The sequence below is a fragment of the Mobula hypostoma genome, chromosome 22 (genome assembly GCF_963921235.1).
Source record: "Mobula hypostoma chromosome 22, sMobHyp1.1, whole genome shotgun sequence".
Taxonomy (NCBI): domain Eukaryota; kingdom Metazoa; phylum Chordata; class Chondrichthyes; order Myliobatiformes; family Myliobatidae; genus Mobula; species Mobula hypostoma.
The window spans coordinates 34,008,089-34,021,621 of NC_086118.1; the positions used below are offsets into that span (position 1 = coordinate 34,008,089).

Below are 13,533 nucleotides of genomic sequence, written 5' to 3' on the forward strand. Positions count from 1 at the left end.
TGTACTCCGGCATAAAACTCGCATTTAGCATCAGCTGAATAAACAGGCGTCTCTAAGGAATCGCTTGGCAGGGCATTCTCTGTAATAGAATGGATCGGATATTTAAATGAAGGTCAAGCATTTCACAAATTTAATCTGAAATGTTTAGTTTGCGTTATAGAGTCCAGGCTACTACCATCGACGCACAGATTTATTCAGATTGGTTCTGCTTATGAATTTTTCGTGCATTATTGAAGGGGAAGAGAGAGACGTGCGTGTACTGAGGGTGGGTAAAGAAGTTAGCAAAGTAGGTCATGACGGTTTGAAGCGGGGAACTCCAAACGACAGGATATACAGTATGTAATACCACGTGGGAGATGATGAAATTAAGTGAAATGGACGGTTCAGGACAATTGCCCCTTCGTGTTAGTTTATTTTTTCACCATCACACATTCTTAATAAACCCTTAGACTTTTCACTTTAAAACAGGCAGACTATTGTAAACCTGCGGAGCTTTCATAAACATCTTTCCTTCCACAGTCCATCGGCATTTGTCCGTGCGCACGTTATCACCTTCACCCCTCAAGGATCATATACTTTATGGTATGTTTTTTTTAAAGAAAGCACACATGAGTATAATCATAATCATATGCTCAGTCGGTTATTTTTGTTTCCTGAACCCAGTCTTAGATTGATACTCGAACAGAGGATCTGGGTAATGTTACCTAATTCTCTACCACAACTAAACACAATATCGTGCAAGCATCTTAATTCAGTTGGAATACTGAGGACAGATTAAATTCAACATCGCAACAAATTGTACAAAATTGGTTTCCCATAAGACTTAAAATACAATTTCATATTCTGGAAAAAATTGCAAAAATTATGTTAATCATCTCCCACATCGTGATGCTTAGAATTATACAAAGGTGCTCCCAATTTAACTACACAATACAAGTTATAAGACAGTAGGTCCTTACCTTCAAGTATTTCTTGGTATCACCACGACGAAATTGAGCACAGTCGTGCGATGCTTTGCTCTTATTGAATAGCTGTCTATACGTCAGCCGTTGTCCCCCGAAACGGCTCCGCCGGGTCCCGATGACCGCCTGTTTCCTCTTTACTTACAATGTGATGTATGAGCACAACACTGCAATTCAGATGTGTTACTAACAATCAAATGGTATATACTTCAGTAGGTAAGGAGGAAGTAAGTGTTGTAACTACCCAATCTAAGAACAACGGATGTTTACACATGATGTTAACGTAGATAGTTTAAGACAGGAATGCAATCACGGAAAAATAAACTGTAACTGCAAAGTAAACTCTCAATATCTGTCGAATTTCAGGAATATCAGCCCCGACCCCTAACTCCTTTGCATCCTAGGATAAATTAGTTTTACACGAACTTTGTTTGGATCTCCAGATCTACAATTTAGTAATAATTTTCATCTTTTCAATCTCCTACGTAGACGGAAGATAGTCATTAGAACAAGCAAAGCACGCAATTTTAATGTTCTTTCTTTTCCCAAGCTACAATACCACCAGCTACAGTGCCATGCAAAAGTTTGGGCACCCTTGGTCAAAATTTCTGTAACTGTGAGTAAAAGATGACCTGATTTCCAAAAGGCATAAAGTTAAAGATGATACATTTCTTTAATATTTTAAGCAAGATTACTTTTTTATTTCCATCTTTTACAGTTTCAAAATAACAAAAAAGGAAAAGGGCCCAAAGCAAAAGTTTGGGCACCCTGCATGGTCAGTACTTAGTAACACCCCCTTTGGCAAGTATCACAGCTTGTAAATGCTTTCTGTAGCCAGCTAAGAGTCTTCCAGTTCTTGTTTGGGGGATTTTTGCCCATTCTTCCTTGCGAAATTTTCTACTTCTATGAGATTCTTGGACCGTCTTGCATGCACTGGTCTTTTGAGGTCTATCCACAGATTTTCAATGATGTTTAGGTCAGGGGACTGTGAGGGCCATGGCAAAACCTTCAGCTTGCGTCTCTTGAGGTAGTCCATTGTGAATTTTGAGGTGTGTTTAGGTTCATCAGCCTGTTGTAGAAGCTATCCTCTTTTCATCTTCAGCTTTTTTACAGATGGTGTGATGTTTGCTTTCAGAATTTTCCAGTATTTAATTGAATTCATTCTTCCCTCTACCAGTGAAATGTTTCCTGTGCCACTGCAAAGCATGATCGATCCTGTGCCCATGTGCTTAACAGTTGGAGAGGTGTTCTTTTCATGAAATTCTGTACCCTTCTTTCTCCAAACATACCTTTGCTCATTGCGGCCAAAAAGTTCTATTTTAACTTCATCAGCCTACAGGGCTTGTTTCCAAAATGCATCAGGCTTGTTTAGATGTTCCTTTGCAAACTTCTGATGCCGAATTTTGTGGTGAGGATGCAGGAAAGGTTTTCTTCTGATGACTCCCATGAAGGTCATATTTGTGCAGGTGTCGCTGCACAGTAGAACAGTGCACCACCACTCCAGAGTCTGCTAAATCTTCCTGAAGCTTTTGCAGTCAAAGTGGGGGGGGGGGTTGATTTGCCTTTCTAGCAATCCCACGAGCAGTTCTCTTGGAAAGTTTTCTTGGTCTTCCAGACCTCAACTTGACCTCCACCGTTCCTGTTAACTGCCATTTCTTAATTACATTACAAACTGAGGAAATGGCTACCTGAAAGCACTTTGCTATCTTCTTATAGCCTTCTTCTGCTTTGTGGACATCATTTATTTTAATTTTCAGAGTGCTAGGCAGCTGCTTAGAGGAGCCCATGGCTGCTGATTGTTGGGACAAGGTTTGAGGAGTCAGGGTATTTATAAAGCTTTGAAATTTGCATCACCTGGCCTTTCCTAACGATGACTGTGAACAAGCCATAGCCCTAACAAGCTAATTAAGGTCTGAGACCTTGGTAAAAGTTATCTGAGAGCTCAAATCTCTTGGGGTGCTCAAACTTTTGCATGGTGCTCCTTTCCTTTATTTCACTCTAAAATTGTACAAAACAAAAATAATACACTAATCTTGCTTAAAATGTTGAAAAGAATGTTTCATCTTTAACTTTATGACTTTTGGAGATCAGTTCATCTTCTACTCACTTTAACTATTCACAGTAACAGAAATTTTGACCAGGGGTTCCCAAACTTTTGCATGCCACTGTAAATCTTTCCCATGTCTTTCAGCACTCCAAAGGGATCCAATCTGCAACTTCCTGGTTCAGTCTCCACCAATACACTAACCTCTTCTCAAAGTTCAAAGTAAATTTATAATCAAAGTGCCTATATATCACTAAACACTATCTTAAGATTAATTTTCTTGCAGGCATCCGCAGTGGAATAATGAAGGACAATGGAATCAATGAGAAAACATTGAGAAGAGAGCATGGCTGGGATAATGGTGGCCCTTGATGATAGATGTTGTTTTCTTGTAGCAGTGCTCTTTGTAAATGTGGCTAGTGGTGGAGAGGGCTTTTCCCATGATGAACTAAGCTGTATCCACCATCTTTTGTAGGCTTTTCTGTTCTCAGCCATTGCTGTTTCTACTATACTTGACCGTGACACAACCAGTAAGGATACTCTGTACTGTGCAGCTAAAGAAATTTGTCAGTTTTAGATAACATGCTGAATCTGCACAAGCTTCTGAGAAATTAGAAGCACTGCTATGCTTTTTTTTGAATAAGCATTTACATGCCAGTCTCAGGACAGATCCTCTGATATGATAACACCCAGGAATTTAAATTATTGACCCTTTCCACCTCCAATCCCAAGCAAACACAAATTGTGTATAACTTAGAGTCATAGAAGATTACCACACAGAAACAGCCCATTCATTTATGCTGAACCATTAATCTGTCTAGTTCCATCAATCTACACCAGAGCCATAGCCTTCCATACTCCTCCCATCCATGTACCTATCCAAATTTCTCTTAAATATTGAAATCAACCACTTGCACTGGTAGCTCATTCCACACTCTCACCACCCTCTGAGTGAAGAAGTTACCCTTCTTGTTGCCCTTATACATTTCACCTTTCAACATGGACCCCATGACCTCCAGTAGTCTCACTCAAGCTCAGTGCAAAAAGCCTACTCGCTTTCTCCACCCCCAAGAGCCAACTATTCCTTAATTTAGTTTCACTTCCTGCAATTATATAGTACTACCCAGACTCCTCTACCTCTCCTATAAATACACCCTGTGTAAACACTACACAGAATGCCTACAGTATGTTCAGTCCACAATGGTGACAATTGTGTCACAGAGTACTGCAAATCTGAGGATTAAAGAGAATCAGGATCAAGATCAGAATCAGGTTTATTATCACTGGCATGTGTCGTGAAATTTGTTAACTTAGCAGCAGCAGTACATGATAATATAGAAGGAAAAATAAATAAGTAAATCAATTACAGTAAGTATAGTGTTTACGGGTTCAATACCCATTTAGGAATATGATGGCAGAGGGGCAGAAGCTGTTTCTGAATTGCTGAGTGTGTTCCTTCAGGCTTCTGTACCTCCTTCCCGAAGGTAACAATGAGAATAGGACATGTCCTGGGTGATGGGGGTCATTAATAATGGACGCCGCCTTTCTGAGGCATCTCTCCTTGAAAACGTTTTGGATATTATGGAGGCTAGTACCCAAAATGGAGCTGACTAATTTTACAAATCTCTGTAGCTTCTTTTGGTCCTGTGCAGTAGCCCCCGTCTCCTCGCTCACCCACCCCCCCGCCCATATCAGACCGTGATGCGGCCTATCAGAATGCTGTCCATGGTACGTGTATAGAAGTTTTTGATTGTTCCTAGCCACACAGTTGTGGGTATAGAGAGAGTAGAGCAGTGGGCTAAGCCCACATCCCTGGGGTACACCAGTGTTGATCATTTTATATTTCGAAGTCATAATCCCAAATTTTATTATCCCAAGTCATTCTATATTTACATTAAAAACAAATGGATAACTCAGGAGAGAGTAGGACTACTCAAGGATAATTTATGCTTGCAGCCAGAGGATGTGGGCGAGGTGCTAAATGAATACTTGTGTTGATGTTCATCAAGGAGGAGGAAATGGAGGATAGTTGGAACATGTGGGGGCATTCAAATATACCGGTGCATTTTAGATCAGGAAGGTGGTGCTGCTGGTTCTCTTGAAGAGCATCAAGGTGAATGTCCACAGGGCCTGATGGGATATATCCAAGATTATTGAAAGAAACAAGAGAGAAAATTGCTGGGAACTTGACAGTCTTTTGTAGGCTTATTGGCAACAGCTGAAGACTTGAGGGACTGCATTGTAGCCAACATAGTTCCTTTGTTCAAGAAAAGAAATAAGAATAATCTGGGAAATTATAGGTGAGAGAACCTCACATCAGTGGTAGGGAAGTGACTAGAGAGGATTCTTAGGGACAGGATTTACACACGTTTGAAAAAAAAATGCCCTGATTAGGGACGGTCAATGAGGCTTTTGCAGGGCAGGTCACGTCCCTACAAGTATGAATGAATGTTCTGAGGAAGTGACAAAGGTGATTGATGAGAGTAGATCAGTGGATTTAGTCTACCTGGATTTTAGTAAGGCACTTTACAAGATCCCTCATGGTAGGCCTACCTGAAAGGGGATCCACTGAGACTTGGTAGTTTGGATTCAGAATTTCCCTGCTCGTAGATAACAGTAGGTAGTGGTGGAAGGGTGTTAATGTGGCTCATGGAGCATTGAGCCACAGAGTGCTACAGCATAGAAGCAGACTCATCAGTCCATCTAGTCCATGCCAAACTATTATTCTGCTTTGTCCCAGTGACCCACACCTGGACACCAGCCTCCCATACCTCCCCCCATCTGCATACTCATTCAAATTTCATTTAAATGTTGAAATTGAACCGGCATCTATCACTTCTGCCGGCAGCTTGTTCCACACTCTCATTACACTCTGAGTGAAGAAATTCCCCCTCAGATTCCACTAAAATATTTCACTTTTCACCCTAACCTACTGTATGACTTGTAGTAGTTTTCTGGGGAAAAAAGCCTGCTTGCATTTACCCTATCTATGGCCCCTCATAATTATGTATACCTATATCAAATCTTCCCTCATTCTCCTAGGTTCCAGGCAATACAGTCCTAAAGGAGCCTTTGGAAAGGCTGCAGAACAGGTTTACCAAGATGCTGGATTAGATGGTCTGAGCTATAAGGAGAGCTGGACAAATGGGTTGTTTTCAATAGTGTCAGAAGTTGAGGAGAGACCTGATAGAAGATTATAAAAATAAAGAGAGAGTAGACAACCAGAATCTTCTCAAGATCTAAATGATGTGCATTTAAGGTGAGAGAGGGAAGTTTAAAGGAGATATGTGGGTAGGTTTTTTACACAGAGTGGCATGTATCTGGAATGGGATGTCAGAGGTAGTGGTGGAAGTAGCTATGATAGAGATGTTTGACAGGCACATAAAAATGTAGGGAATGGTGAGATATGGATCATTTGCAATTAATTTAATTTGGCATTGTGTTCAGCACGGACAGTGTGGGCTGAAGGGTTTTCTGGTGTTGTACTGTTCTTTGTTTAATGCTGGAAACTGGAGCTAAAGCAAACTGACTTCCTCTGTGGATGTTGCCTGGCCTGCTGAGTGCTTCCAGTGTTTTCTACTTTTATTTCCAATTTCCACTAGATTTTTGTCAGGGCCATTCCATCATGGCTGATTTATTATCATTTTTAACCCCATTCTCCTGCCTTCTCCCTGTAATACATTGGCTGCCACAATTTCTATATTGACACAATGAGAATGAGGGAATCACCTCCCAATTCAATAGCAAGAAGTACCACCAGCATATTTTATTGATTTATCTTTTGTTATACCATCTATATTTTCAATCACTGAAATACACCTGTTAATGCAAATATAAATGTATGTATGTTTGTTCTTTCTGTCTAGCTGGAATGATGTACAATATTATGTTTTAGCCAGTTAGTTGTAATCAAGTCGAGCAAATTGAATAGAAAATTGTCATCAAGGAATTCTGTTGCCTTCTGTTCGGTCCATAGTTTGCAAATATTAAATACAACCAATCTATTCAAAAATACTCACTGAAGTTGTGTTCCTCACATTCAGAGCAATTATTTCTTACTAATATGTAGAGCAGAATGACATATTAGTAAGAAATAATAACCATGGACCGAACAGAAAGCCACAGAATTCCATACATAAATTTATATTTGCATTAACAGATAAATGACCTCTGTTGGTATTTGAATTTGATCTTCCTCGTCTCTCTGCTCAATCTCACTAATTTTTGTTTAAGTCGTATAACCGGTTCTGATTCTCGAATGTAAATTAATATCCTTAATTACATGTTTACCGATCCACTCCCGCTTCATTTCCGCCTTCCTCTACTTCTGAAACTATAATGACAATGTGTGCGGGATATCCATAAAGTGGAAAGAAGGAGAGATTCCAGAGACACATCAAAGTTGCTGGTGAAACGTCGACTGCACCTCTTCCTACAGATGCTGCCTGGCCTGCTGCGTTCACCAGCAACTTTGATGTGTGTTGCTTGAATTTCCAGCATCTGCAGAATTCCTGTTGTTTGCGTTGATATTCCAGAGATATAGATGGCGTCGCATTTTCTGTCATATATAAAGAAAACCAAAGGGCCGTGATTCATCCAAAACGCACGTCAATTCACTATTTCCCCTTTTACTTAAAACTTGCCTAGACTGGTTAAAACAGGACGCCCGTTCATTTCGTACCTGACAAATAAAACGAAACCCACACACTACAGAATAATTTCCATATTCATCAGAGCGATTTGAATATCTCTGCCGCTGGATCCCTTGTTTAATGCCTGACCCCAAATAATAGATGATTTACACGGATTTTGAATTAAAGTTTAGAGGGTATTCGAATGTACTTTTATTTCCTGACAGCTTTATCGTTGTGACTGTAATGTTTACATATTTTTTTCTGTACAAATAGGTCTAGCTCTATAAAAAGGGACTCGCGAATGCAAAAGCTTCTGGTTCACGCATTCACAACCAAGTTTTCCGAGTTAGGTAATCGGGTTCATTACCGGGAAACTGGGTTACAAAACTCTTCGATCACCCAGCTCTTCCTGTTTCATTTGAATTCTAAGATCATCCGCCATTTTAATTTTACAGAGAATGGATCGCATCCTGAATATGTTCTTTGTGGAACATTATACATGGGTGGAGCGGTGACGAAGAGAACTAGGACTTTCTCCCTTTCCCCTCTAGGGCAAGCTGATTATTGCTTTTGCAGACATGATATTTGCAAAAATTCGGAAGTAACCCAGCAGCCTTCTCCTCAGTTTTAATTGTTTTTCCAGCTTCAGGTGATCAAACACAACAAAAAGATAATTTTATAAGAGCAACAATAGTACTAAAATGAATAAAAATCATTACTCAGTGCAGGAAATTGCGCCCTGATCCTCTCACCTCAATTTATTTCCATTCTCAGTACTATATCGCTAATTTTAAACTGGCAAATAAAACGTAGCACTGCCGGAGACAAGACGATGTGAAATAACCTGGAACTGGATTTCACCGCCACGACCTCTGGGCGGATTGGGCTCGATGCCCATCGGTGGGATTGACTGCGATGCCGCAGTATCCATAGCAACGGTAGGCATCGGCGGCCTGTTTAAACGGGCTTCAAACTGATTTGCGAGTGAAGAAGAAAAGGGAGTGCAACGGTACGGCACTGAAAGGCGAGTTCGAAATTTTGTATTGCGGTGTTTGCAAATATTAACGTGAGTCGTTGGTATTTCGCCGTCAATTGGTGTAACACTTCCTGGCTCCAAAACTGGTGCCAGGTGGAGACTTATGTCTGTTAAGCAACTTTCACGTCGTTTTCAAGGCGTCCCCAGGCTTTTTTAGGCCAATGAAGTACTTAGCTGGAGCATTACGGTCTGGGGCCACATAGAACAACCACTTTCTTATGCAGAAAGATCCCACAGATTTCAACGCCGTTATGAACGCATGCATTTAACGCGGTTAATTTGAGGGCAAGTTATGGCACAACTTCCCTACCGTTCCTTAAAGTTGTGCTTTGAGATTTTTAAAAAAATCTAAAATGGAATAATGTTTTGCTTGACATTTGAAAATAATCAGTTTCCTTAACAATCATCCAACATACATCAAAGTTGCTGGTGAACGCAGCAGGCCAAGCAGCATCTATAGGAAGAGGCGCAGTCGACGTTTCAGGCCGAGCCGACGAAGGGTCTCGGCCTGAAACGTCGACTGCGCCTCTTCCTATAGATGCTGCTTGGCCTGCTGCGTTCACCAGCAACTTTGATGTGTGTTGCTTGAATTTCCAGCATCTGCAGAATTCCTGTTGTTTGCATTTTATTTTCCTTTCTCTTTATCTATGCTTCAAGTTAACATGATAAGCAAAATGTCCAAGATAGTTGGACTTTGAAGAAGGTGGTAAATTATACTCGTCGTCTTTGTTTACTGCTATGGAATACAAGTTGACAATACTGGTTGTGACCATTGTGTGTTCTAATTTATATCTGGACAACATGAGCAAGTGGATTAGGACAAAGTGACTTGAAATCAGATTTAGATTCAAAACACTGCAGCACAGAAGCATGCCCTTTGAGCTAGTCCATGGCAATTTGTTTTTCTGACTAATCCCATTGACCCACACCCTCCCATTTATGTACTTACCTAAACTATTTTTAAATGTTGCAATCTAAACCACACCTGTACCACCCTCTGAATGAAGAAGTTCCCCCTCAGAAACCCATTAAATATTTCACCTTTCAGCTATGTTACCCAACTTCTAAGTGTAGTCTCACCCAACTTTTATACTATCTATTCTCCCCATAATTTTGTATAACTCTATAAAAACTGCCCTCATTATCCCACATTCCAGAGAAAAAAAGTTCTAATCTGTTTAACCTAATTCCTCAAGTCCCAGCAACATCCTTGTAAATGTTCTCTGTACTCTTTCAACATTATTCACATCTTTCCTCTAGGTAGGTGACCAAAACTACATACAACACTCCCAGTTTGACCTCCTGTAAATCGGTGAGATCCGATGCAGATTGGGAAACTGCTTCGCCGAGCATGTGTGCTCTGTCCACCAGAAAAAGCAGGATTTCCCAGTGACCACCCATTTTAATTCCACGGCCCACTTCCATTCCGATATGTCCATCCATGGCCTCCTCTACTGACGCGATGAGGCCACACTCAGGTTGGAGGAGAGACACCTTATAGTCCGTCTGGGTAGCCTCCAACCTGTTGGCATGAAGTTACAGTAATGGCTACCACCCCAATCTCACCCCCTTCCCCATTCCCCAATCTCTTTCCCCTCTCTCACCTTATCTCCCTGCTTGCACTCACTGGTCCTCCTCCCCCTTTTCTTTCTTCAATGGCCTTCTGTTCTCTGCTATTAGATTTCCCCTTCTCCAGCCCTTGTATCTTTCACCAATCAACTTCCCAGCACCCTCCCCCCTCCCAGTTTCTTCCTCCTGTCCCCCCACCTTCTAACTCTGACTCTCATCTTTTTTTCTCCAGTCCTGAGGAAAGGTCTTGGCCCAAAACTTTGACTGTACTCTTTTCCATAGACACTTGCTGAGCTCCTCCAGCATTTTGAGTGTGTTGCTTGGATTTCCAGCATCTGCAGATTTTCTCTGTTTACAATACTCCAAATTAGGCCTCACCAATTTCTTTGATGTAACATCCCAACTTCTGTACTTAATATCTTGATTTATGAAGGCCAATGTGCCAAAAGATCTCTTTATGAACCTATCTATCTGTGATACCATTTTCAAAGAATTAAGGAACTATATTCCCAGGTCCCTCTGTTCTACTGCACTCCTCTGTGTCCCAGTGTAGGATTGTATAAATCCTACCCTGGTTTGTCTTCCCAAAATGCAACACTTCATATTTGTTGGCATTAAATTCCATCTGCCATATTCAGCTCCGTTTTTTTTCAGCTGCCAGGAACCCTGCAATTTCTGCACTAGCTTCCCACAAGATCTAAAAAGACACCTTGTCTGGGGTCTTATCCACCTCAATATGACTAAAGGCAGCAAGCACCTTCTCTTCTGTAATTTGAATACAGTCCATGATCTCACTACTGTTTTGTCTCTGTTCTATAGACCCTATGTTCATCTCCCAAGTAAATATGGTGCAAAAAATCCATTTAAGATTCCACACCCCCCCCCCCATCTTTTTCAGCTTCATGCATAGATGACCTCACGGATCTTCAAGTTGTCCAATTTAGTTCCTTGCTAACCTTTTTGCTCTTAATATATCTAGAAGCTCTTGGGAATTTTCCTTCACCTTGTCTGCCAGAGCAACTTCATCCCTTCTTTTAGCCCTTCTGATTTCCATCTTAAGTGTTCCCTTGCATTTCTTATACTCCTCAAGCATCTCATTTTTCTTTACAGCCTATACCTGCTCTGTATCTCCTTCTTCTTCTTAACCAGAGCCTCAGTATCCTTCGAAAACCAAGTTTCCCTAAATCTAGTAGCCTTGCCCTTTATTCTAACAGTGCATATATATGATCTGTACTCTTTGACCTCCCATTTACCAAGAGCTTCTTTTTGGTAGAAAAAACCCTATCTCAATTCTACATCTGCCAGGCCCTTTCTGAAGCCATGAAAATTGGCCCTTCTCCATTTCAGAATCTCAATCTGAGGACCAGTCTATTCTTCTCCATATTTGTCTTGAAACTAATGGCTTTATGATCAATCGATCTAAAGGGTTCCACTACACACACATCTGTCATTGCCCTGTCTCATTCCCTAATAGGAGATCCAGTACCACACTCTCTCTATTTGGGACTTGTATATATTGATTCAGAAATCTTTTCTAAAAACATTTTACGAACTCTATCCCATCTAATCCTTTTACAGCACGGGAGTCCCAGTCAGTATTTGGAAAGTTGAAATCACCTACACCCTATCCTCGTTATATGCGGGGGATATGTTCCTCGAAGTCAACACATAATATGAAAATGCATAATGTGAATAATTATTTAAATGGAGAAAATAGGGATGCGTTCTTGAGGGCTTCCTAAATATGTTTTATCTGTAATTTATTCACATTTTCATACCAATACAACACAAAAGCAGTACCACAAGACAACATTCATATTATGTTTCATCAATTCAAGGTCATATTCAATGTAATAAATCATAGAAAGTTAACATACTAGGGTGTACAGTACAGTACTCACCAACAGTGGCAGGTGTGTTCGCTCCGGGAGATGAGTGGTTGTGCAGTGGTGTCGGGCAGCTTTACCTGGATGCGGTGGATGGTTGTGTGTCATCAGGATCATCAAGGACAGCAAGGGGTGAAGGAAGGCTCACAGAACTCTCAGTACTGCCGGCAGCAGGAGATGACACCAGTTTGAAGAAAGTGGTGAGGATTGTTTGCTTGGCAGCATTTTGTTTCTCAGCATAAATTTGCTTGTAGGGAAGAAGGCTTGACTGCAGGGAACGACTGAAATGCTGACTCTGTTCTAAACTTGGGTCCATGTCCATCACCATTTGTGCCAAGTGTTCCGCAGCCTTAAAAAATTCTGTCAGTTGCTTCAGAGTGGAAGACCTGACCTCTTTCCAGGATTCATCAATGTTGATGGCATGTCTGATGTTGAAGGACTTCCACTATTCCCTCACTGTTGATAAACTCCCGGGATTTTCAAAATCGTCTTCTGCTTGCAGCATCTGAGAGACGGTTCGCCGTAAAAAAAATACGCATTGAATGTGGATATCACACCTTGGTCGAGTGGTTGAATCAGCGATGTTGTGTTAGGCGGCAGGAAACGCACTGTTATGTTAGGATGAATGCTGTCCAAATGTTTAGGATGGGCTGGCACATTGTCAAACAACAAAAGAATTTTAAAGGCAAGATTCTGTTCCCGGCAGTAGCGTTCAGCCTCAACAGCAAAATGATTAGCAAACCAATCTTCAAAGATTTGACCAGTGACCCATGCTTTCTTCTTAGCTGCCCAGTGAACAGGAAGCATATTCTTACTCAAACCCTTAAGAGCACGGGGGTTTAGTGAATGGTAAACTAAGAGAGGCTTCATCTTATAGTCTCCTTCGGCATTGGAACACATAAGCAAAGTCAATCTATCCTTTGCTGCCTTGAAACCTGACGCAGTTTTTTCATCCTTACTTATGTAAGTGCGTTTCGGCATATGCTTCCAAAAAAGCTCGGTCTCGTCTGCATTTAACACCTGCTTTGGTGTGATGCCTAACTCAGCTATCATAGCCCGCAACTGCACAGGGTAGAGTCCCAGAGCTGTGTTACTTTCACCTGACACCGCCCTGTTTATAATTTCCAACTTTTTTCAAGTGTTAAAGCGGTTCTCTGCCATTTGGCTGATGGCCCAGGACTTGACATTGGACACTTGGGAGGCATGGTTAAATATTTCAAGCACAAAATCACTGCACCGTAGGTAAAACCACAAAAGTTTAAGAGTGCAAAATCGCACATACATGCGTTGCCAAAACCAATGCGAGACTGGTGGGAGTGAGACCGTGAAGCATGCGCACGTGACTTGTACTGGCGGGAAAGCAGTGGTCCTCGCATAACTGAGTTTTGGATGCATATAACGA

The 13,533-nt window shown here is 41.2% G+C and overlaps 2 protein-coding genes across 10 annotated transcripts in view; one reads left to right on the top strand and one right to left on the bottom strand.

The window, feature by feature from the left end:
* The window catches only part of LOC134360266 (monocarboxylate transporter 4-like), a 42,145-nt gene extending 41,056 nt beyond the window's left edge, over positions 1 to 1,089 (bottom strand). The window contains exon 1 of one of the 2 annotated variants that reach the window (XM_063074423.1): positions 960 to 1,089. The gene's annotated coding sequence lies outside the window, so the exon portion shown is untranslated. The remainder of the gene's footprint in view (positions 1 to 959) is intronic. The other variant, XM_063074424.1, reaches the window with a different exon arrangement.
* ccdc57 (coiled-coil domain containing 57) overlaps positions 1 to 13,533 on the top strand; it is a 185,161-nt gene that overhangs the window by 385 nt on the left and 171,243 nt on the right. For 5 of the 8 annotated variants that reach the window (XR_010021297.1, XM_063074418.1, XM_063074413.1 and 2 more), the window contains exon 1: positions 8,192 to 8,664. The exons of 1 other annotated variant lie outside the window; for it this stretch is intronic. The gene's annotated coding sequence lies outside the window, so the exon portion shown is untranslated. Of the gene's footprint in view, positions 1 to 8,191; positions 8,707 to 13,533 lie in introns of those variants that run through there. 2 more of the 8 variants (XM_063074416.1, XM_063074417.1) reach the window with 2 other exon arrangements.